This window comes from Aythya ferina (genome assembly GCF_964211825.1).
Source record: "Aythya ferina genome assembly, chromosome: 3".
NCBI lineage: Eukaryota > Metazoa > Chordata > Aves > Anseriformes > Anatidae > Aythya > Aythya ferina.
The window spans coordinates 91,577,105-91,603,162 of NC_140298.1; the positions used below are offsets into that span (position 1 = coordinate 91,577,105).

The 26,058-nt window shown below is 37.6% G+C and overlaps 1 protein-coding gene across 3 annotated transcripts in view; it reads left to right on the top strand.

Annotated features, from left to right (window-relative positions):
• The window catches only part of EYS (eyes shut homolog), a 723,774-nt gene that overhangs the window by 277,367 nt on the left and 420,349 nt on the right, over positions 1-26,058 (top strand). The window lies entirely within an intron of this gene.

The following is a 26,058-nucleotide window of genomic DNA, read 5'->3' on the forward strand; positions in this document are numbered from 1 at the left end:
CTGGACTTTATTTTATGTGCAGAATTGAAGCTTAAGGGTGATAGTTTTATTTAAAAAAAATAACTGCAGATGTTGAGACAATAATAATGATTATTAGTTGGATGTAAGAATTTGATAGCTTTATAATGTACAGTCAGAGATGAAACTATAAGAAGTGTATAAGAAGTATAAGATGATGCTACATATCTTCATCAGAGTCACCATGGTACTAAAATGAAGCTAAGGTTGAAATGTCATTTCCAACTAACCCTGTAATTTCAAGTCTCTTAGAAAATACGTGAAACTAGTGGAGATATGTTAAAATACCTCAAAGTGTATGAAGCAATCTTTCTGGGTAACATAGGGGACTGAGTATCTTGCCATGTGAAATCAGCATTACTGGAGAGTAATGTTTTTCATTTTTATTTTGTCATAACGCGGTTTGAAATATGTTCTTTCATTTAGTTTCTCTCTTTTATAAGGTACTTGAACACATTATAGTAGTGTCGGATAAATGTCTAATTGTTCTATTTCCTTACTACGTGCTGCAGTTGTTTTTGACCGCTGTTTCTTGACCAACCGAACTCAGCATTTCCAGTCTTTACTGCACTGTGAGGAGCAATGAGCCGCTCATAATTCTTGTTTTCTAGTCCCTTCACCAGCTTTGTTGATGTTCTCTGCACATGCTCAACCTTGAGCGTGGAGTTATGTAACTGCAGATCCTTCTCATAGTGAGGGACCCAAAACTGGACAGGATGTTCAAGATGTAGTCTCTCCAATGCCGTGTACAAACCCTTCCCCAGACCTGCTGGCCACACCATTTCCGACACAGGCCAGGATGCCATTGGCCTTCTTGCCCACCTGGGCACACTGATGGCTCATGCTCAGCCAGCTGCCAACCACCACCCCCAGCTCCTTGTCTGCTGGGCAACTTTCCTGCCACTTTTCCCCAAGCCTGTAACACTGCATGGGGTTGTTACTACCCCAGTGCAGAGGACCTGGCACTTAGCCTCGTTGAGTGTCCTGTGACTGGGCTGAGCCCATCGATCCAGCCTCTCCAGATCCCTCTGCAAAGCCTTCCTGTCCTCAAGCAAGTCGAGAGCCCTGCCTAACTTGGTACTATTTGCAAACGTACTGAGGGTGCAACTCAATCCCCTCATTCAGATCACAAAGTTGTTAAACAAAAGTGGCCCCAGTACCAAGCCCTGGGGCACACCACTGGTGACGGGCTGCCAGTAGGACTGAACTCCATTTACTGTGACTCCTTGAGCCCGGCCATCCAACCCGTTCTTCCCCCACTGAACTGTACACCCATTGAAGCCATGAGTAGCCAGCTTCTCCAGGAGAATGCTGTGGGAAACAGATTTACTAAACCTCAAACACTTTACTAAAATTGAAGTGAAAAACAGTCACAGCCTTTCCCTCATCTACTAAGTGGATCATCTTGTCATTGAAGGAGATCAGGTTAGTTAAGCAGGACCTGCCTTTTATAAACCCACTGTGTCTGCATTTAATCACTTGATTGTTCCTTATGAGCCATGTGATGGCACTCAAGCTGATCTGCTCCATAACCTTCCCAGATACCAAGGTCAGACTATAATTCCCTGGATCCTCCTTCCTGCCCTTCTTGTAGATTGGAGTCACACTCACTGACCTTCAGTCAAGTGGGACCTCCTCAGTTAGCTAGGACTGCAGGTAAATTATTGAAAGTGGCTTGGTGAGCACTTCCTCCAGAAGTAATGCTTAGTTTTACACACAGTCATTGTTCAGCTCAATTCTTGAACAACAGAGTCATTCCATGGAGCTGGGCAGGCAGCTAGCCTGTACTGGTGCCTAGGGTTAATTCTGACCAGGTACAGGACTTTGCATTTCCCATTGTATTCAAGCTGTGGGCAAACCTGATTTATACAATTGCATAATGATTCTTTTTCTCCTTCGCTATTCCTCCCCTATTAATTCCTAACATCTTACTGCTTCTACTTCTACCATACACCAAGCTGATACTGTAGTGGAACTATCTACCATAGTTTCAAGGTCACAGACCTGAGTGGTAATGATCATTTCATAGTTCAATATTTTCCACATAAGGTTTCCACCTAAGTGTTGTTTTCTTCTACTCTCTAACACTTTGGATGACTATATTAATATTAAAATCAATAGAATACTAATCAATGTATTTACAGTAGCCTACAGATGAATTCAACTGAATAGAGTTTATTTATATTGAGATGAGTTGCTCCTTGGGCTCCCTTGACTATTGCTCATTAGATCTTCATTGCCTATAATCAAAGTTTAGACACCTAACTCTGACTGGATACATATTTGTAGACATTACACTTAAGGTTCATTAACTTTAATTGTATCCTGCCTTAATTATCAAATTCTAAATTAAAACTGTAAGATGAATACTACTAATTTTGAGGGAAAACACTAAATTTGTTCTCCGTTAACACAATTTGTCAAAACTTCGAAGTTGTAATAGAATTTTAGATAGAATACGCTGAAAAATATACTGAGAATTACGTTGAACAAATATATCAGTATGTGCAGCTTTAATCTCTGTTTCTCTTCTGTAGAGTATCTATGATTAGCATGGTGTGCAGGCTTTACCTTTGAGTGGATATCCCCTTCTTAGCAACCTGAGAGTGGATGCACAAATGATAAAAACAATAGTGTATGGTCATTCATGTTTTCATATTGAGAAACAGATTTATTCCTTCCAGTCTGTGGTTCAGTTTCCACTTGGTTTCCTTTGTGTCCTTGTATTAGAAGTTACGAAGTTTCATTAGGGTTCAACAGAATTAACAAGGCAAATGGCCCATGGACTGCCAGGTCGTAATGGTTTCTGTAATTTAACCAAATATTTTCATTGACTGCTGACATCATTTTCCAGAATATGAGAGGAGAAAAGTTTTGTTTTCATACAATAAAAGTTTTACAAGTATGGCTTTTTAAAGAGTTGTTTTATCAATATAACACTCAACTGTTTCAACCATCTAATTATCCTTTTTCTTTCTACATGCCGCTTTCAGTAGTGTATTGGGCTTTTGTGGCAAGGGCTTAGTAGCCGGGGGCTGCAGGGGAGGCCTCTGTGAGCAGAGCCCAGCAACTGCCCCATGTCAGATCAGAGCCAGCTCCAAAAGGGACCTGCTGCTGGCCAGGGAGTGATGCTGGGTGGGCCTCTGGGAGAACAGATTGAAGAAAGGGGAAAATCTCCATGCTGTTGCTGATGGCCCAGTGTTCCCTCACATCTAAATATCTTTTTCAGGCCTCTCATTCCTCAAGAGAGTCAGCAGTGTCAACAGCAGCTCCCAGTCCAGTGTCATCAGCAAGTTTACTAAGTATGCATTCAACTCTGGGTTGAACAAAATCATCAGGCCCAGCCTGTGTTGCCTGATGATTTTGTTATCCTTTAAGTGCTTTTCAGTGATGCCCAGGATAATCATCTCCATAATTTTAAAGTACTGAAGTTAGACTAATATGTCTTTAATTTCCAGAGTCTCCTCTTGAGTGTTTCTTATACATTGGGGTAACATTGGCTAGTTTCCAGTCAGCAGGGACATCCCCGGACTCCTAAGACCTGTGGTAGGTAATTGAGAAAGGTCTGCGATAACATTCACTGACTCTCTCAGTACTGTGGCATGAGTTCAGTCGGGCCTGATGAATGTATAAACATGTAACTAATAAAATAGATACCTTACAATTCTGATGTCAATGTGAGGAAATTTGTGGTTCCACAGGTCATGGTCTTCCAGCTCACAGAACCAGGCAACCAGAGGCCTACAATTAATACTAAACATAAAGGGAAAAAAAACAAACACATTAAGGCAGGTCTGCTTATGCTGTGGTGTGAACATTCCTCCTTTTCTACCATTCCTTCCACTTGGTTTAAGAAATCTGAACACAACTCATGTGCAAACTGGGGAGTAGTACTTACATGGAGGATGGAAAGGGAGAGTAATTGAAAAATAAGGGAAAAACAGCTCTTACTCTAGCAGATTGCCACAAACTTCCAAACAAATGGGGAGGCCTAGCATTGCCAGTTGTCACACAGTTCTGTGGAGTGGACAGGAGGAAAGACAAAAACCTAGTGTCTTTTCTAGTCTCCTTATTTTGAGGATCTCCTTTCAGAAGTTTGTACTGCCGTGGTTGGTAAAACTGGAAATAGCAAGTAATAAAAAGTGTCCAGTAATGGCTAAGTGTCAGGCTGCCTTAACTATGGGCAGCGCTGCCAGCTTCAGCTATGATGGATGTGATGCTTTACCCAGTGGTACTGTGAATAGTCCAACTCTCCTTGACTTATGTGGGAATCAATTACATGAGCAACCCTACAGGCTTCTTCCTGAAATTAATATGAAAAAATACCCTTTGGGATAGTCCTTGAATTGTGTTTTATCTGAAATATCTTTCTGTCTTTAAACCCATTGTTTAAAACAACTCATTGGAAATGAGAGAGGTGCTGGGAGTTGTAATTCAGTTCTATCCTGGGCAGACTGCCACTAAATCAGGGCTGCAGGAAACAGATAACCATCTGAAATGCCCACCTACCTTGCTTTGTATTGCGTATTTAATTAAAGCAACTGGCTGCCACAACAACGAATGCCATATAAATTAGCAAATTAATAATAAAGCTATTATGGACCCCAGAGGGGCTTTCAGTAGACAATCCAACACAACCTACATATGGTTGATATATTGAGTAATAGGAATTTTGAGGACTTTCCACATAAAATAACCAGATTTTATTTTTCATTATTTTTAATCCATAGTTGGTTCTTCCCAATTTCTGCATGTTTTGGTCCCAAGGCCATTTCATATCTTCGGTTGGGGATTTAAAAAGTGGAAAAAAAAATCTCCCTCTCCAACCATGCATGCCTAGAGCCTTTCTTAGATGTGCTTTTCAGGTCCTTCCTGCTGGCTAGGTTCAGAAGTCATACTATTTTGAGAAAGGTTATCTCTGCAGTGCTTTCAGCCTGATCACATGAAAATAATGCCAAAAACCTTATGACAGATCTTGTTTTAGATTAAATTGTTGAAAACTGTTGCTTCGTGTTACTTTTCCAGCAAGTTTTAGCGCGTTTTTTGTAATGTTTTTGCTAGGCGAAACAGGTAATTTTTTTGTTATTATGTCCTTGATCATCAGCTGCAATTTTTTTGTTTGTTTGTTTGTTTGTTTTCCAGAATATTTAGTACTATGATGTAACTTTTTTGGTCTTAGAAATGTGTAGGGCTACAGGTGTGATCATATCCTTTGGTTCATAAAGGTAGGTCAGTACTTTTTAAAATCTGCCTTCTTGATTACATTTGATATATAATTTGGTTTAAAACAGAAACTGTTTCGTAGTCATCTGTCAGACATTAGTTTATACTTGTAAGGCAATTTCTGTGAAATTGAGTTTTGTATTCCAAGGGCATCTAAGAATAAATATTTGATTAATGGAATACCTGATCAACACAATGTCAAGGTTTTTCTTAGAGCTCATGAGATTTTAGTTTGGAAGAATTCTAAAATAGGAATAGATTGTTCTACATTTCCTCTAAATGAAGTGCAATTATTTTAAATGTTTATTTTGAAATCGAGCACTTTTTTTTTTTTTTTTTTTTAATGGCATGGAGCTGGGACAGGGGAAGGTCAGGCTGGATGTTAGGTAATGGTTCTGTACGCAGAGGCTGGTCGGGCAATGGGACAGGCTCCCAGGCCAGTGGTCCTGGCACCCAGCCCGACAGGGTTCAGGAAGTGTTCTGACAATGCTCTCAGACACGTTCTTATTTTTGGGTGGTCCCTTGGGGACCCAGGAGTTGCAATGAATGATCCTTGTGGGTCCCTTCCAACTCAAGATATTCTATGATCCTATGATTTAATTGTGACCATTAAGTGATTGTAATGAATTCAGTGATAAGTAGTGAAAGGCTAGATACTGCTCTTTATAGTCCACATGTATGTGAGAAAGGCACAAGGATCTTTAACATATATTTAATCAAGTATTTGCTAAAATTTGTAAAAGATTATTACCCAATATTACTTAATACAAAGTTAAAAGAGCAAATAACATTGTCAAAAGCAGTCCTAGTACAGAAAAGTCTTTCATTTTCTCCTTGTTACCACTCCTCCATTTTGCTTCTATCAGGAAGATCAGATTGTATGAATGTTACATTACATTCTTGTATACATTTTCTTTATTTAAAGTTGAACATGCAGAACATGGAATTAAAAAACAAAGCTGTCCTGCAGTCTTCTTACTCTGTTGCTTAGGAAAAGCTGGTAAAAATAAATAGAAATCAATACACTAATATTCTTGCATTCAACTGATAAGGAAGCAGAGCTCAGATTTGAGAATAACTTGCTTCCATTTCCCTTGTGTTTTAATTTGCTCAATCTGTGTGATCAAGGTGTGCCACTGGAGAACCAGGCCTCATAACTAAGTGGGGCCTCTGCAGGAATCCAGGAAAGAGACAAAAAGAATTGAAGAATGGGGATACTGTACAGACAGAAAATGAGTCTGAACAACTTGTCATGCTCTAGCTTTGTCATGCAAAGGGAATATAAGATAAGAAATGGTAAAATAGAATGCTTTTTCTTAGAGCATATGTGATGTAAACAATAGACTGAAGCACATAATTGTTTGGGGGAGTTTGGGGGTGCAGTCTTGCATGGCTACATGTATCTAGGCATCTGTATCCTAAAAACCTCTGTTCCTTGATTCTGTCATGGTATGCTAAAGGAGTTGATCCCTGTGGTTTTGAAAAATCAAAGTTGTTTAGGGTTTGATAAGTGAAAGCCATCTATTTAAATTGAAAGATATTGTGGATTGCAAATCAAAATAAAGTTCAGTCTTGAAGAAATGCATCTTCACATGGTTGCAGTCACACTTTACATTAATGGAGCTTTGCATTTCTCTGTATGAAATTGTCCTTGGCAAATTGTGATAGTCCAGTGTGAAGCTGACAAACGCATATATTACTGTACTTCTGGAGTCCACCTTGAAAAAGTAAGATTGAAATTTTGAAATTGGGCCTGTGTCAGTGATAGAAAGCACTGTGAACACTTCCAACTTTTGCTGCTAGGAATATGTATTGTATTATTGTTTCCCTTATGGCTTCCTAGTGAACTAGATGGCAAGACACAATGCCACCTACTGTTTCTTTTTTAAACAGAAATTTTCTTTATCAATAGTATACATTCAGTCCTTCATCCCAAAGGAGAAAAAGCTATTCTTTGGAACTCTGTGTGTCAACTGTACCTCCAGGCAGCAGTAAAAAGCTTCTCCTGTACTTCAAAATCCTGAACTTGTGAAGCATTTGCACAGCTGTGTGCCCTCATCAACCCAAAGAGTGACTTAATGATAAAGTAGTCATTTTGAGAGCCACTCAGATCTTATGTGCTGTGGAACAGAAAAGGCATGCTCCTGTTGCCAGATTGTTAACTAAAAGGCTTCCTTTCATTCAGCAGATGATAGACAGTTTACGTGGTCTGACCAAAGCTGCAGTGTACACATTACACAGAGCTATGCGAGTTTCTCAGAGCACTGAGATAAAGGTAGGAAGAAATGCATTTCGTGATACAGAAGGAGTGACTCCAGTGGAACATCAGAACCTCTTTAAATAGTTAGGGGGGTTCCTGAGAATGTTGTGGTTTGATTGGTAGAGCATGTTGAGTCTCTTAACTAAATAACTGTCTTCCCTTGAACCTGTATAAACTCCTCTTCCGAGCAGGGGTCGACAGCTAGGCAGTGTCCAGAGATCCCTTCCAAAGCAGAGATGATATGACAATACCATTCAGCAAGCAGTCCCACAGGTCTAGCCTTCTGTACGAAGAACAACTTTCTTTTTTTAATGTTCAGCATTGCTCCGGATAGCTTCATTTCATGCCCCCTCATATGAATGTGATAAAGGAGAATGATGAGCTGATTCCAAGCCATCCTCTTTGTGCTTTTGTGGGCCATTCCCATATTGGCTCATGCCCCCTGCTGTCCAGGCAAATGATTCCTGGCTTTCCCAGTCCTTCTTCCTATGGAAGCCATCCCAGCTTCCCAGCTTCTGGTTATCCTTGTTGCTCTTTTCCAAGCCTTTTCAATTTCTGTTTTACCTTCACTGAAATAAAGAGACAAGTACACTATCCAAGGTATGGGCCAAACTGTGATTCACACAGTGGCATAGTGTTGTTTTCTTTCTGTTCCTGCCACAATAATGCCTGGCATTTTATTGATGCTGGGAGGAGAGGAAGCAGGGGTTTCTGTTTATGCTTAAGGTGGTGGTATTTCTTATGTAGAGTGGTTAGATAAAGTCGGCATACTAGCAAGCTCTTATACTACTTCCATGTTTAATTATTTTACTGATAAATAATCATATATGTGCATGATTACATTGTACTTCTTTTTTTAATCAAAATCCTGTCTTTACTGTGAGACCAGTGAGAATAGGTGATTATGTTAATGACGATTTCTAACCATTTACTCCATTTTGTAATGAAAAGTGCATGTATAATACTTGTCAATGTAATAATATCAAAAGAAGTGGTATAATAAAAATACATATAATGAGCTGTATTTTTCTTACTTTTCTGTATATGTAGTTGTATTCCTTATATACACGCTACGAGTTTATATATAAAAGAGAACAAGTACACCATAGTCTGTTACGTGCTAATAAAAGTTAGCTGTGGATTTAATAAACTGCATATGCTATCTGGTACTCTTAACATATCTCTACACTTTCAACTAGAAGCAAAACTGTAATCATAATTAAAATCTGTAAGTAATTTAAAAATAATTCGCCAAGTGAATTATAGTTCTGAATGATTTTAGGAATAGTTTTTAGAAATCTTGTTGAAAAGAAGATTTGGCATGCCTAACTTGCCTACTTTCTAATCAGTTTTGATGAATATATGCCTTGCTTATTCAGATTAAATCAAATTGATATGTTGCTCTTTTTTATGATATTGCAAGAAAGTTAAAGGAACATTTTATAGCTGTTAAGAAGCAACACATCCATTTTAGAACTGTTTCTGTTATACTAGCAATATTACCAGAAGGTCAAAATCACAGGATATAGAATGAGTATTTAAAATAAACAGATAATGTGTCTAGGGATCTTTAATGTGTGCAATGTGTCTGATGGAATAGCTGCTATACCTGTGTCCCCTAGAGCTCTAAAATGCAGAAAAGTCAGCGTTCTGTCACTCAAATGGACATTTATATTGATATTCAAGCATTATATCAAACCATTTGAAGCATCTACAGAGTCATTTTTCCAATTAAATTGGAAAAAAGAAATAGGAAAACTTGTAAATGCTAAATGCTAAGAGGCTGTAAAAGTGGAATGTGAAGAAAGGCAAGGCATTAGGAAACATATCAGAAGTATGACTTCTGTCTTGGGGGATTCTTATTTGGAACAGATACATGTTTTGTCTTGTTGCATTTTACTAGTGATATTTAAAATGGTAGTACTCCATCTAGGTAAATTTGCCCAGACTCCCTACCCTTTAAAGTTTTAAGATTCATCAGTGTCCTGGTTTCAGGACAATCCAGGACATTTGTCATACCAGGACATAACAGGACAATTGGTAAAGTGTAATCTGCTAGAGGATTAGCAATGTCTACAATAGTGCAGAAAATGGTGTGTGGAAATAAGGTAAACAATACTAATACGAGAAGCACAGACCAGTACCAGAATACAAATCCAGTACAAATCACCCAGCTGTCCAGCTTTGGAATAAAGCCATTTTAAAGCTTATATCTGATTGGATATTGCCAATTGTTATATTTTTGTTATTGTTGGTGGTGGTTTTGCCTTTTTTTTTTCTTAAGCAAACATTCTAAAAATGCATTGCCTGAAAGATACAGGATATCCCTTCCCTATGTGTATATTTCTATCAAGGTGTTTTCTGACTTTGTGAAACAGAAGCCATTACAAGGCAAACCCGCTTATAGAAGATGTAGTGACTGAACAGTTGGGAATGTGCCTGTAACATAACATTTCAGTTCTTTCTAGCCACACACAGAGAATATTTAATTCAACATTACCCAAAACATGCATGCCCAAATAAAATTCAACACCTGCAACAAGATTTAAAATGTCAAAATGCTTTAGTATGTAAAGTGCTGCTTATTCAGAATTCTATATAGAATACTAAAGTATGTTGCACAAGTGGTTCAAACACAAAACATCACCTTTGATGCTCTTTGCTGTTACTGTCTTCAAAAACTTATATTTGTGGCATTCTTCTTTTTTCTTTTTCTTTCTAAGATACATATTCTGAGTGCATATAAACAAATGGGACACATCATGTTAATAATTAGTTTGTACTATAGTAGTAATTGTTAACAAAAACAGCAGTAGATCTATCATAAAAATTATAAATTAAAAAAATTATATCTGTTTATATTCAGAAGTTATTTGATGGAGAAAAAATTTAGCTTGCTACTGTTTAAAATTCTTTATTTACTCTTTTGTAGAATGCCAACCTTCTTGCATTTTATGAACGTAAGAAATGTTATTACCTTGTATCTTGAGGACCAGTCCATAAGTTAAAAAAGAGGCTATGAAAACTGTTACCTCAGATAAGAAGATACAGTTTACAAGAATTCCCGAGTGTCTTCATGAATTAATAAATTAATGTCAATTTTTACAATGCAGAATGGTCTCTAGAAGTGTAAAAAAATCAAGAGAAACTATTATTTCTTATTTTAAAACAAATATAGAAGCAATAGTGCATGTTTCAACTTGTCCATATAAGAAGAGCTTCTTATGCACTTATCCATAAACATTTCGTTGCCTCAAGAATTTAAAAGGCAGTCTCTATAAAATCATTGTATGAAATAACAATTTTCAGAGGTTTTCTTCTTGTTATCTTTTTATATGAAAAAGTTATGGTGTAGCTTGTGGTTTCTTGGTTTTGTTATGATCTCCATGAAGACAGTAAGAAAACAAATTAGGTCTGAAAAAAGTAAGATTTAACTAACATTTTTACCTTTTTTTTTTCTTTAGTACAAGTTCTTTCACTTTGTTATTCAGTTGTACAGATTATTACTTTTTAGAGAAGAGAAAGGGAAAGAGAAAAGGAAAGGGAGAGAAAAGGAAGGAGAAAGAAAAGGAAAAGGAAATGGAAATGGGAAAGGAAAAAGGAAAGGAGAACACTATTCAGGTAACTGTCATTTTGGAAACTAAGAACGATAAGTAAAACTTTTCTTCCATCCAAGTTCAGCATTGAAAATGGGCATTTCAGAGTTAATCTCCAATATTTGACAGGCACATGTGTGTGTCAGTATGCATGAACGTGGTTACTACCTTAGAGTTTGACTCTGTGTTTATAAATAAGCAACAGTTTAAAATAATCTATAATTTTTTTTTGGACATGGAAAACACAAGGATCGGTTTAGTTCATCTAATTTGGCTGCTTTTTTACAAAGCACTGAGGCACTTCGGAAGTGTCTGAGAGCCTGTGTCATCAGGTCCTTCTGCCTGGCAGAGAAGGACCTGGGAGTACTGGTGGATAGTTGGCTGAATATGAGCCAGCAGTGTGCTCAGGTGGCTAAGAAGGCCAACAGCATCCTGGCTTGCATAAGAAGCAGTGTGGCCAGCAGGGCTAGGGAAGTGATCGTCCCCCTGTACTTGGCTCTGGTGAGGCCACACCTCGAGTACTGTGTTCAGTTTTGGGCCCCTCGCTACAAGAAGGACATCGAGGTGCTTGAAAGAGTCCAGAGAAGGGCGACCAAGCTGGTGAGGGGTCTGGAGAACAAGTCCTACGAGGAGCGGCTGAGGGAGCTGGGCTTGTTCAGCCTGGAGAAGAGGAGGCTCAGGGGCGACCTTATCGCTCTCTATAAGTACATTAAAGGAGGCTGTAGCAAGGTGGGGGTTGGCCTGTTCTCCCACGTGCCTGGTGACAGGATGAGGGGGAATGGGTAAAGTTGTGCCAGGGAGTTTTAGGTTGGATCTTAGGAAGAACTTATTTACCAAAAGGGTTGTTAGGCATTAGAATGGTCTGCCCAGGGAAGTGGTGGAGTCACCATCCCTGGAGGTCTTCAAAAGATGTAGAGCTTAGTGATATAGTTTATCTTCAGAATGTATACGTGAATTTATATTATCCGAAATAATAATGATTCTAAAATGGTCAAGATCCATGCTGCTGAGTGTAGAATGCAAACATACCATTAACTGCCTCTCCTGTGGCATTTAAGATAAATTTGTGGAAATCAAAAATAGTGCGTCTGTTCATAACAGGTTCTCAGACATGTTCTGCTGAGATCACCAAATAAGATTGGCATCTTTACCAAAGAAAAGTCCCCAGAAGTTACTGTGTCTGTTCTAATTTTAACTAGCATTTAACATCTACGCATATTTAAAAGTGTATAAAAGGTGTTGAGTTCTATGTCCAAATCTGACATAAAATGTAATTCTACTTGAATTTCTCTAAAGTACCGTGAAATGCACATATTAATGTAAATGAAATTAAATAATATCTCTGTACATGGTCTTACTTGAGGTGCTTCATTCTTTCCTGAAGGTTTCATAGTGAAACTCTCATTTTCAATTTTTAGGACATAACTAAAGGCCAGTGTTCTTTTCACAAAGTTTCCATGCATCTGCACTGGAGAAGTAGTACTTTTCTGTAGAAATTAATCTCAGTGGGGCAACTTTTCCCCTTCTAAAGTTACTGTCCTATAGTACCAGGTAATGGCTGCCGTGGTTCCCAGAACAGATTCTTCTTTTTCTCCATCTATGAAGGTAATCTTATTTTAGGAAGCACTAATGCTAGAAACAAGTCATCCAACCTTTGTAAAATATTCTTCCTCAGCTTTTGAGTGCTGTTGCAAAACTTTCTTGTGCACTGTCACTATCACTTCCAGTAGCTCTGTGTAATTTCAGTGCATAGTTCTTTGTACTAGTTATTGTGTGAAGGAATTTGGGGAGACAAAATGGAAGACAGAAAATGCCATTTAACATCAGACCTCAGCTTCATCTTGTTCTCTATTATACTGTAACCAGACTTCGGAGGAATGCCTGAAGGACTCAGTAGATAAACAAGATTTCTTTTTCCCAACTCTTCCTCTACCACTACAAACAGATCTCAGTTTAATGGGTCACTGGAAGTGACTGCCCTGAAGCATAAGGTTAAGATCCTTCTCAAAGATTATTTTCAAACATTTTTACATTAAATATGGATATTTCTTAATCCCACAAAATATATAAGCCCTTCCAAACTTTCATTTATGTTTATCATTAAAAATGGCTCATGAGTCATAAAACTGATATGCAAAAATGTTGTGTATGTCATGTATACATGCTGTATATTTCTCCCGTCTTAAACTTCTTCCAGAACTGTTTTGCCAAAACAAGTATTTGTCATTCTGAATAGGTATTCCCTGAGATGCTGCTTCCTGCAAGGTTGTTGATGTTCTGGCTTCTTTCATGAACTTCAAATATGTACTTCAAACACTATATACTTTATTTCTCACTAAGTAGTCTTAGGATTTTTCTGATTTTTCATCAACTAATTTCCTTGTGATGCTCTTGCTGTAGGAAATATAACTCTTGTTTGGTCTTAATAATAAACACGAACAGAGACATTTCTAAAAAGTGATGTGTCCACCTTTGCCTTCCAAGTAACTGTAGAATAGTACCAGAAGTTAGTTTTAATGAAAATAGGGAACAGAAGACATAATTTGTCATTCGCAGCTCTTCACTGGAATGAATATATTCTTCTTGCATACTGAATATTCAACTGATTGAAAAGGGCCAATAAAAACTAAAAAATAAAATAAAATAAAATAAAATAAAATAAAATAAAATAAAAAACATCAGTCTCTCACTCTAAAGTTTGGCTGTTTTGCTGTTTTCAACTTACTCCACTTCTGAGAATTCCTTGTTTATGTTTGGTAAATGCTCTCTGGCATTTACTGGAAGAGTATAGTCTTGAGTACATTTGGTTTCTTTTTTTGTCAGCAAGCAGGTGTCTCCTTTTATGTTCCTTCCAGCTATTTAGTGATGTTTGATACAAGGTTTAGAAAAGGTTAAAGGCTTTTTTTATAGCACAATGTCATAAAGTTGAGGCAAGTTTTCATCCCACTTCTAAATTTATGCTGGTTAGAACTTTAATTGGTTTTACACTTTTTTTTTTTTTTTTTTTTTTTTTGTAATCTCTCAACAGTTTTCAATATCTGCAGCTGTCTAGGTTCAGAAATTAAGATGGGACTCAAGGTACTACATTGGCAATGCAAACACTGAAGTCATCTTAGTAAAATTTTTAAAAAGCAGGGTGCTGTGAAGCTTGTGCAATGCCTTAATTGTATCATTTGCAAGTATCTCCTCTAGAGGGGTGGCATGCACTGAAAAAAAATGAGAAGAATCTGTTTTGTAATTCCAGTTCTTGCCAGGTTTAGGAACCAAGTTAGTTTTAACTGAAAAAATACTTTTATAGATTACTGATGTGCACTCACAGGAGTTCACATGCTTGTTTCCTGAAGCTCTTTCCAATGGGAAGTCTACCAGATAGGGTATATGAGGATCTGTTTGGACTTCCTTGGTGCAAACTGGCTGAATGATAAAACAGAAATCAGTAGGGGGAAAAAAGTAGGTGGTAGAAATTCAGATTTTTACAGAGGGCAAAATAATGAATAAGTGCTTTTCTGTTTTTCTTGTTCCAAAGAAGGAGGAACATAATTGTTCATAATTATAATGAATAGAGTCTATTAAAAAGTTGTTATTTGAAAACATTTGTCAAAATGCTATCATAAAAATGCTTATTTTTTTCCTTCTTCCAAGGAAAATGTGTATTACCTAGTAGTAAGTAAGGATTTATTTGTTTACTGAATCACTGTATCAATAGGTTTGTTATATCAATAAATATATGTATGCATATAATATATATTAAATAACCCCATATACATTTGAGCTAATATTTCACAGAATCACAGAATGGTTGAGGGTGGAAGGGACCTCTGCAGGAGAGGGGAGAGAAAACATGAGGAAAAAAGGTTCATGGGTTGAAATAAGTAACTGGTAACATTTGTTACCAGTTACTATCACAGACAAACCAGACTCCGTAAAAGGAAGATCAGTGTAATTTAGTACCCACTGATAGTAGACAAAAGCAGTGAGAACTAAAAGCAAGTCAAAAACACCTTCCTTCCACCCACCCTCTCCTACCTCTTCCCCAAAGCAGCACAAGGGAACGGGGAATGGGGACTGCGGTCAGTCCCTGATGCTTTGTCACTCTCTGCCCCTGCTCCCCGTGGGGTCCCTCCCACGGGATGCCATCCTTTCCAAACTGAGCCTGCGGGGGCCGTCCACAGGCAGCAGCTCTTCAAGAACTGTTCCCACATGGCTCTGTACCACGGGATCCATCTGTCAGGATAGCTAAACTATGGATCAAAGCTTTTTTTCTTTCTTCCTGCTGTGAATACTACAATTAAGGAGACTGGCTAGAGAGAAAGACTGGAGAGGAGAAGAAAAATATTGGAGAAAGAGAAAGACATGGATGAAAATATTGGCACAGAAGTGGTTACATTTGAACCACTTTGTGTTCACTGTGTACTTTAAATAACTTTTTTGGCAAAAGATGATTTAGTAATAATTAAACTTACTTTGGTATGAATGATAAAGATACGAATAAGCATCTCAAGACATTACAAAACTGTAGCCTGGCCATAGTCCTTTCTTGACCCCTTTCACAACGAATAACATTCACTGTATCTATAAAGTTTACTAATTTTAGTTTTACAGGAATGGGAGAACTCATTCCAGTAGGAACAAGCATCACTGTCCCCATCACATCTCTGTTTCCACAGAGAAAAGAATTGCTTCAAAACAGAGCAGCTAGACAGCATAGCTGGAAATACTCGTTGGTACCATCTTACTTGGCACCAACCACAATAAACCACATCTACCATCAACTTGTCAGCCACTCAGAAAACAACAGAATATCATGGGTTAAGTAAAAGTTACAAAGATGGGAGTCTTTTCCTCTGCAGTCCGAGTTTTCTCCAAAGGCTCTATTAGACTGGTAATAAAGGTCTGCTCTTAAAGGTCTTGTGAAATAAGGAGGGAAAATAATAACAGAATCATAAAAAATTTGGCTTGAAGCAACCTTTTGCTTAAAATTGGACTATTGCCAGTGCAACCTTTTGCTTAAAGTTGGATTATTTTCAGTGTTGGATCAGGTCATGGGTTTGTGTAGCTGGATCTGGCAAGTTTTCAAAGACGGGAACTCCACCGTCTCTTTGAAGATGTTTTTCTAATATACAGCTTGAACCTTCCCACTCACAGTCTGTGGCTTTTGGCCCTTCTTGTATTTTCTTCCATAACTCAAAAAGAATTTTTCTCCATCATTGTTGTACCACTCATTGCATGCTGTTATTAGATCACTCGCTCTTGGCCTCCTCTTCACAAGATTAAACAAGATAGTTCCTTCAGCGTCTCCATGTAGATCATGCCACCTGTATGCATGAGCATTTCAATATTCTGTACAAGACTCTGTTGTGTTACTTAACTGCAGGGGGCCAGGGGAGTGTGTGTGTGGGCAAATCTAGACACAGTATTCCAGCTGCATCTACACCATGGCCAAGAGAAAAGGTTGGTAATTCCCCTTCATCTACTGACCCCGTTACTCCTGAGTAAAAGCCAGTGTACAGATTGCCTTGTCTTCACTGAGAAAGTATTGTATTCTGAAATACTGAAAGTATTGTAGTCTAGTATAGCCCTCAGGTTGTATTTATCAGCAGGACTTCTACTCACTTGGCTCTACATTATACCATGGGCTCAATCTGACTCAGCAACCAGGTGTCGCAGTCCTTCTTACATGAGCTTCATGGTTACTCCTCTGTGAGGCAGCTAGTCCAGCTAATTTTTAGCTCATCTCCATTTAGTCATCTTGCTTACAAATCAGTTTACAAATGAGAACGCTGTGGGAACAGTGTTAGAAGTCTTGCTACAGTCAACAAATATTGTATGTGGATCAGTAAGAGGGATTTGGTAATAGCATCCCACCACCTTGGTGCATGTGATAGTTGATTATCATTGCTGTAATTTTTTCATAATCAAATTGAGATGAACTGAATGTAATGTTTTAGAGGCCCCCAATTTATTATATTCCCTTCATCAAAGCTGTGGTTTAATTAGAGGTGTGTGAATAGAATACAATATGCCAAGTGTAAATACATCACTGTTTGCTGCTGCTAAGTCTTCTCTTTTTCCTATTTGTTTGATGCACAGTACTGAAAGAAGAGAGCTAAAAGTCAGTGCTTCCTGTTTTTGAGGGCCTTTGGGGTATGAAGTTGTGTGTATGACTGACTGGCATACAACAATAGCCAGCTTTGGGAATAGAAGAACATAGGATCTAAATACTTTTCTATGCTGCGTTCTCAGAAATGGAAGTTGTACTGAAGATGACAATATCCAGTTAAATCAGTTGTTCTGAGTACAGTCATGCTGACAGTTAATTTTTTTTTTTGTTTGTTTCATAGCTGTGGATACTTTCTGAGAATCAATGACAGAATTTGTGATGATTATACCTTTTTTCACTTTGAGAGAAAAGCTGTGTTTCTATCCAAAAAAAAAAAAAAGTCAACGTTAATGGCATAGACAGGCTTCTTGGTTGCCTGATTGTGGCAGGTGTGCAAAATTAGAAACAAAAGTAAAAGAAAGACATACCCAGACCACTAATAAGATAAGTGAGTTAAGGGATGCTTACCAGTATGAGTCCTTTCAGAGGCCTGAAGCAGCATGTGTGGTGCATATTGCTAGGATTATTTGGAAATTGAGAGCAAAGCTGAATGCATGGCCTGCTTTCAAATGAGAATGAATGCTGCTCAGCATGATGTTTTCTTTATACTCAAAGCTAACTGCTTCAAAACAATAAAGAAAATCCTCTCCAAGCCACATCTATCCTTCAAATAGAAGGGCAACAATAGCTGGCAGTGAATGGAAGAATCCTGTGTACTCTTTTGGCATATGATTTCAAACATTTCCTTTGCTCACAATTCATACAGTAAAATTCTATTCCAGGATGAAAACTTATATCAGGTATATTATGTATGTTATATCTTTATACACACCCATATATATATATATATGAATATATATACAGTTACGTTGTGAAAGAAAAATTTATCTGGAGAAATTAAAAAGGAAAAGGCAGATTTCCAGTACTAAATATGCCACACACTGAATTTAAGTTACATATTTTTAGTTATTCTATTAAGCTCTATGACTGTAAATAAAATAATAATAAAAAGTATGCTTTTACCTGGAAAAAAATATATATTTACTGACCCAAATAAGTAGTGACTTCGGTACATTGCTATAAATATTTGGGCACCAATCTTGAGACATAAAAGGGCTTGATATTAATACTATTTTTGATTCAAGGTTCTTGAATTTCACTCTTGAAAATGTAAGCATTGAAAATGTTAAATTAAAAAATAACTGCAAAGCCTGAGGACAATACAAGTGTCAATGCTTCTTGAATGGTCCAGCTGATAGTGTGATGTGTATATGGTATGAGAGGATTAACTATCAAATATTTAACATGCACTATTCAGATGCATAACATCTGTGCAAGCAATATTTGTTTTTTAAATGATACCCCCATTTTTAAAGTCAGTAAATTTCTGTTGTAATTACGATCTTTGTTTACAGTTCAGATATTTTTTTCCCTCAAACGAAATGTATCTAAGTAATTCTTGCAGAAGTTTCCATTAGTTTGATTGTGTACCTTCCAAGCAATATGCTAAGTAACCAAGGAACAGAAAATAGCACCAATCAAGAGGACAGAGCCTCTTCAATGTACTTTTTGAAAGCTTACAAGCAGGGATCAATCCTATTATTGCAAAAGGTATCAAAGTGAATTTCAGCCAAGATAAGCATTACTGAGTACTGGGTGCTCAGTAATGCTTATCTCAGAAAGCATTTAGCATTTCTGTGGTTAGACCCATTCTGCACTCATGACCTTCACAGTTCTCTCATGTATTACCTTACCATTTACTACTTACACATTTCATTAACTTATGTTCTTTACTCACTGAATTTTCTAGAGGCAGCTCTTAGAAGTTATTAAGCATAGGCCACATTTCTGAACCTTATACCTGTTGAGTCACAGCATAATCTGGAAGTGAGAGCACAAAAATCAATAAGACTGGGAGGTACAATATGCTGTTCAGTTTAAAATGTAGCAGGATCAGTCTTCTGAGGCTTACGTGGTAAATGTAGACAAATTGAAGCTTGCTACTAATCTAAATGCATTAAAAAGTAAGAAAATGCTTAAGGAAATACATCTCACAACCATGACTTTGCAAGTTAGCACAAACAGAAGTATATAGGAATGGTGCTAGAATGCCACCATCATGCCATTATAAAAACAGCTGACCTGTCAACTACAGAAGTTTGCTTCATGTCGGGCCTGGATCTGGGCTATTTGGGAGGGACTTCTCTCCAGCCTTGGCTGGAGTGACCATGAAATGGTGGAAATCAAGATCCTTATGGCAGCAAGGAGGGTGCAGACAAAGGTTGAGACAATGTTGGACTTCAGAAGAGTAGCCTTTGGCCTTCTTAAGGATCTGGTTGGAAGAATCCCATGGAATAAGGTCCTGGAGGGAAGATGGGCCCAAGAAATATGTCTAATGTTCAAGGATCACCTCCTCCAAGCTCAAGAGCAGTGCATCCATACAAAGAGTAAGTCAGGCAAAAACACCAGGAGGCCTGCATGGATGAACAAGGAGCTCCTGGACAAACTCGGGCAGAAAAAGGGGGCCTACAGAGGATGAAAGTAAAGACAGGTAACCTGGGAGAGAATCAGAGACCTTGTCCAAGAGTCCAGGGATGAAGATAGGAAATCTAAAGCCAAAATGGAATTGAATCTGGCCAGGGATAGGCAAGATACGGCAAGGGTAATTAGAAGGGTTTCTGCAAGTAAACTTCTGCAAGTAATGACAAAAGAAAAGCTAGGGAAAATGTGGACACATTGCTGAATGAGACAGGGGACCTGATGACACTGAACATGCAAAAGGCTGAGGTACTGGATGCCTTCCTGTAGTGGGTTTACGTGGCAAGGTTTTGGTAGCAGCGGGCCATAGAGGTGGCTTCTGTGAGAAAAATCTAGAAGTTGCCCCATGTTAGGTAAGGGTCCTGCTGCTGACCAGAGCTGAGCCAATAAACAATGTTGTTTGTGCCTCTGTGAGAGCAGATTTAAGAAAGGAAAAAAAAAAAAACCTGCGGCGTCACAGCAGCTGGGAGAGTGAGAGGAGTGAGAAACAGCCTCGTAGGTGCCAAGGTCCCCTCTGGTCAGGGACTGGTTAAGCAAAATGATTTTGAAATTTTCATTAAATGGTACAAGAAGTAAAGGTAAACTTTGTAAAGAAGCTTTTTCATTTTAGCTCCCTATGCAACACAGCATAGAAAGTTCAGTAATGTTTCAGTCAAATCCTTGTATCTTTGTTTTAGCTATAGGGCCTGACATTGTGCTCTTTAGAAAACCAGCCAGTTTCACCTGAACATCTGTATATACAGTATGAAAGAGTCATCTCTCCGTGTATATGTTCTTACATATATATGTGTGTGTGTAATACAGTTATCACAGAAATCAACGTTGCCATTTAAACTTGCCAGTTTTTGTAATTAGAAATTACTGACCTTTCTTTCAGAAGTTGATCTAACACACTTATTTGCTGTAGCCTTTGAAATTGAGCAAGATCAACTTTTTTTTTTTTTTTTTGTCTTTTCTTATCTTTCTTTCCTTTTGATGTCTTTTCTTGTCTTATGAAATCCCACGGTGTTATAGCTGAATTTCAGTCTGTGAGACTGCAGCAAGTTTGCTCGTACAATGATACCAATAAACCCTTCTACTAGAGAAATATCTACCAGCAAAAGAAACTCTTTCTCCACCATAATGAAACTGCCTTCTTGGATGGCATAACCCATAGCACTACCAGGAATCGTTTTCTTGTATAAATCATGTCTGCCCAGAGGTTTTTGTTCTCAGAGTTGTGTTGGACGGGAATATGATTTTTTTCCCCATGTTCGCCGCACCTATGCTAGCAAAACATTAAAAGTTCAGCCCCAGCCATTTTGCTTTTCTCCTCAGGAAGAAAGTTGGCAGCCTGACAAAATCATAACTGAACATTTTTAGGAGCTAAGCTCACGCTGCTGCCAAAGCAACACCTGCAGCAGCAGCGTACGCTGCGTTTGGAGTGCCTGGGAGTTGCCAGAGCAGTTTTACTCGCTGGGGGAGTAGATGCCTTTCTCTTACCATCTCAGTCTGCAGACCTGGCACAGGCCATGCAAGGGTTTCTTCAGAAGAGAGAGGAGTCTGCAACAGACTGCACAGTCACTTGGATGTAGTTTTAGTCATTCACCTCTGATTAGAAATAAACTTTCTCCAGATGCTGCCTCTTGTGGCTAGTATCTAACTAAAAGTGCAGAAATATATGCAGGTAATTTGGAAAGCTGAAGATTCAAGCCACACACTTGTATGTAACGTTGATATACATATCAACATATGTGTATATTTATGTATATATTTGTGTGACTGTATCTTTTTACCTGTTGAACTACATTCTCAGAAAACGTACACAAAATCTGCTGAATGGCCGTTGTATAGATTACAAAGTCAAGAGGTTGAAGTATAGAATATGTTGAGTCCATTGTGCAAGTATTGTATAAGACAATCTTTTTGTAGCCGCATAATATTTTTAATAGTGCTTCATCTGCATGGTAAATATTTCAGATACACATAAAGGCAGACTATGACTTAACTTTTTCATTGAAAGTTTCTCTTGTACGTATTTTTTTCTGGCTAAGAAATGAAGCAATTGTATTTTTTTGGGGTGGTGGTTTTTGTTTGGTTGTTTGGTTGTGTGTTTTAGAATGAGAAGGATTTTAGAATGAGTTTAGAATGATTTCCTTTACGAAGATATTACCTTCTCTATTGGTGGCATGATTCTCTACCCTTCTCAGGTGATTTCATACAGCCAGAAGAATTTCTGGCCGTTAGACATGAGAAGAAATTCATAGGTGTGGTAGACATGTGAATGACAGCGTGAAGTACAAATTGTATGATTGCATTAGACATGTGGCTGGCAGGATTTCAACAGATGGAATTAAATTATTAGCATAAGGAAATGGTTGATTTTAATTACACAAGGTGGTGCAAAGCAGAAGTCCTGCGGTGTGATTAGTCCTTTATGTTTATTCGCTCACATTTAAGTAGTTCCCTTCAGCGTAAAGTAGCCAGCAGTGCAGTAAGAATGTTCCCGCTAGCATACACATTTGCTACTATCACTTTGACATCTTCTATGAAAAAGATCATTACTTACAACAGTATTTGACTCTCCCCCACACACCCTCTCCCCAAGGCAAGGGAAGTAATAATAAAAGAAAGAACCTAAATACGGAAATGTTGTGAAAAACTTGACCCAGCCACTTTCTACATTTTCTTAAAATTATGTGATCAATTTTATTAAAATTGTAAGATGATTTGTAATATCTTTGTGAATTCATCTGAAATTTTTCCAACTGCATTTTTACCTTCTCACAAGTTACCTTCACTCTTAAGGATTCCATGGTACAAGCTGAGTTCTTTGGTACCCCAGTCTTTATGATACCACTATCCAATGTTACTTCAAGGATTCAGAGCAGCACTTCAATCGTTCTACTGTTCAGTTTGCGTGGTGATCAAGTAAACCTGTAGCCACAAAAACATATTGCTTTGGTATCCAGCAATCACAGTGGAAGACAGAAGGGCACCAGAACTGTGAATCACAGTTTTGAGCAGGGTAACTATCTGATGGTTCTTACAACTTGTTGATGCTAGCCTGTATCCTGAACCTAGCTTCTTGTTTGGGAATCCATTAAATGGATTGGTGCCCAACAAAAGGTTTGCTACTAATTGGTTAAAACATTATTTTCTCTGCAAATTAGGTATATAACAAAACCTAAATAATAATAAATTGTGATAATTTAGTTGCATTTGAAAATTAATTATCTATATGATATTTCCAAGTTCACATCTGAAAGCTCTTCTGCATTATATGGAACTTCTGGGTGCTTGGTGTGCAGTGGGCTGTATGTATAGGAGTGATTTTCACAGCCTTTGCATCTCTAATTTAAGTCAGACAAATAGTTCATTTGCTGTCTCTGCTTTGGATTTTCAGCACAGGTGTGGATTCCAAACCCTTACTTTTTGAAAAACAGCCTCAAATATACAAACATCTGCAAGCATTAAAATCTTCATTTCCCATATTTCAGCATTACTTTGGAATGTCACAATAGTAGTTTAAGCCTCCTTTCTATTTTCTCTTGCCAATTTCTCCCAACAATTTCTAATTTTCAGGTCTAATTGAAATACACAGTAGCATCACTTCCAGTGTTGAGGCCACCTTATTAGATACCTTTGGAATATCTGTCTCTCAGGGTTGTTCACTATATACAATTTTTCAGTGCATGAACTGCTAGCTGCCCATCTGAGTACCTTTCCTAACCCTTCACAGAACTATGTTCCACTCCATTATTAAATCTATTCCAAAGCAATGTGTGTAGATGTGGTGGAGAGTGGGGGCTGGGTTGCCAGTGTTTGCCTTGTGAATTTTTGTGGTGAGAATAACAACTGCTAGAGTCTGCGTAACATTTAAATGTGTGTTTAGAATGGTTTGTTAACAATTTTAAATAAGTAGCTGAAGAAAGAAAATTATGTAGAAAAATAAACATCGGAGTTTAATGTTGGAAGCATCTTTCCTACACAGTTTTGAGCTTAAGAGTTGTGAGTTGCAACACTGAATATAAACTTTCTCTTTTGTGCTTTCTTCCTGTAGCTAGCTCCTTACTGTTTTTCTCTTAGCACACGTACGTAATAATTGCCATAGGTGTCACGCCCTACACTTTTAGGCTTAGCTAGAAATAGAGTCTTCAGTTTATTTGCTGAAGTCCAGAACTGAGAGATTTCAAATCACAGTATATTCTTTATATGTTAGCATTGAATATTTAAGCTTAAAACTTGCCACATAGGACTATACGAAACTTTTCCATTTAGGAGAGAAAACGCTTCACTAGACACACAAACTAATTCTTTAGAAATGTGCCATTTTTATGGTTCCAATGTTTCTTTTTTCTCAGTTTAATTTCTCTTTTTCATGTTTGATTTGTTTCTTTAGCAAAAAGGTTCACCTCTTCCACTGTGTGAATTCTTGTGTGCTAATGCTATTTCCCACTGACTGACATGCCTCAGTGTCCTCCAAGAATATTTAATATATTGTAAGATTATTTCCAGATCATTGTATTCTTGATAATACAAGATGCTAGGATCAGATGTACTAAATCCTGAATGAAGCAATATAGCCTGGTCATTTCATATTTGAAATATCATAAAAAATACAACCAAAAGACACTTCTCTTCTAAAAAAATGGGGGAAAATGGTAATGGTAAAGGCTGTAGAAACTGTAATCGGCAGCAGGCAAATGTGTAATCATAGAACTAGCTAATACTATACTGCCTGTGAAATCTGATGAGTGAAAGATTCAGTGATCTGACCAGCTAGATTTATATGTGATATCTGACTGATTCTGACGGGCTTCAGCTTACCCATTAGCAAATAAATAAATGAAAATGATGTGCTGGGTGGAAATGACTAAAGGCTAATGGGCTCATTTTCAAGGGTAACGTTTTTTGCTATTTATTTTATGTATCTGTATGTCTTAGTAAAAAACGATAAAGCAGTGCACTGTAATTTCACTAATAATTCATGTAGAAGAATATGTTTGTGGTTGTTTGTTTTTTTTTTTTTTTTTTCAATTGTCTGTACAACCTCCAGTGAAGTTTTAAATCTGACTGTATATAGCTTCTGTTACTGCAGTTCTGACTTACCAGAGTATTGATTCCTAGCTCTGAAAAGTCATCTGGGACTAGGCAGTAACTAGCTTTCCTCAGTTGGCATGTACAAAATTTAAAGCTGATAATCATATGGGTGCAACATGGGAAGCCAGGGCTGTTGGAAATTGGTGCCTAACATAAATTTGGGGGAAAGGCCTTTCCAGTTACTTTAAAAAACTGATTCAAATGGTAAAGTTCCACCAATCTGCTACCTGCAATCAAATGGAAGTGACAAGCTCTTAATTTAAATTGTCTTCTGGTTCTATCTTTACATTCCCAGTCTCGTGAGACTAACCTCTAAACTTAGGTATTTAAATTTATATAGTGTATTTTTCTGTAATATTCTATATCATATACTGTAGTATTTCCATTCCTCTCTGTTTTTCATCATATCTGATTCAAATATTATTAATCTCTAAAAACAATTCCATGGGTCACCTCTGCCTCATTGTTACGTGGCAGCTGGGATACGAATATAATGCTAAAAGACTTAATGCCTTTATTATTTTATACAATAATAATTTTAGAGTTTATGATTTTAAACATCTTTATAAATATTTCGACAATTCAAATAATTAATTTGGAAGAAAACTGAGTATGCTTATGAGTCAAAGGCAGTTAATATTTATGCAAGGTGTTACAGGACCAGTGTGTTAAGCTTTGAAGGACTATCATACTAGAGATTTAAGTTGCTAACTTGGTGCACATTATGTAGTGACCTACTGTAAACAAAAACACCTAACTTAAGTACACATTTCTTGAAATCTTTGAGTATTCTGCAAAGAGATACACCACCTGTACCTTTGCGTCATGCTTGAAAGAGAAGCACTTCATAGTGCTCAGTTTGTAAGTAACTTAAATGCAACTACGAGTTTAGTGCCTAACAATTCCCATTAGTTTGTAATCATAAAATGGTCAAGTGAACAGTCATTCTCTGAGCACTGTTATCACATACCCTTATGATACATGAAATGCCTTTAGCACAACTCATACATTTTTATGGAGAGCAAATGAGAGTTGTGTCCCTATGTCCACCCCTAATGGAAAGTTGCAGTCTCAAATGTCAACATAAATCTTTCTGAGAGCTGTATACAGCATTCAGAAAGTCAGTAACAGCTGTTTGTCTTCTTCTGAGAAGGTTACACATTCTGTTGCCTCTGTGTTGTTGTACTACTGATGCCAGCAGTTATTTTTTTTATTAGATATATATATGCACACCATTTTTT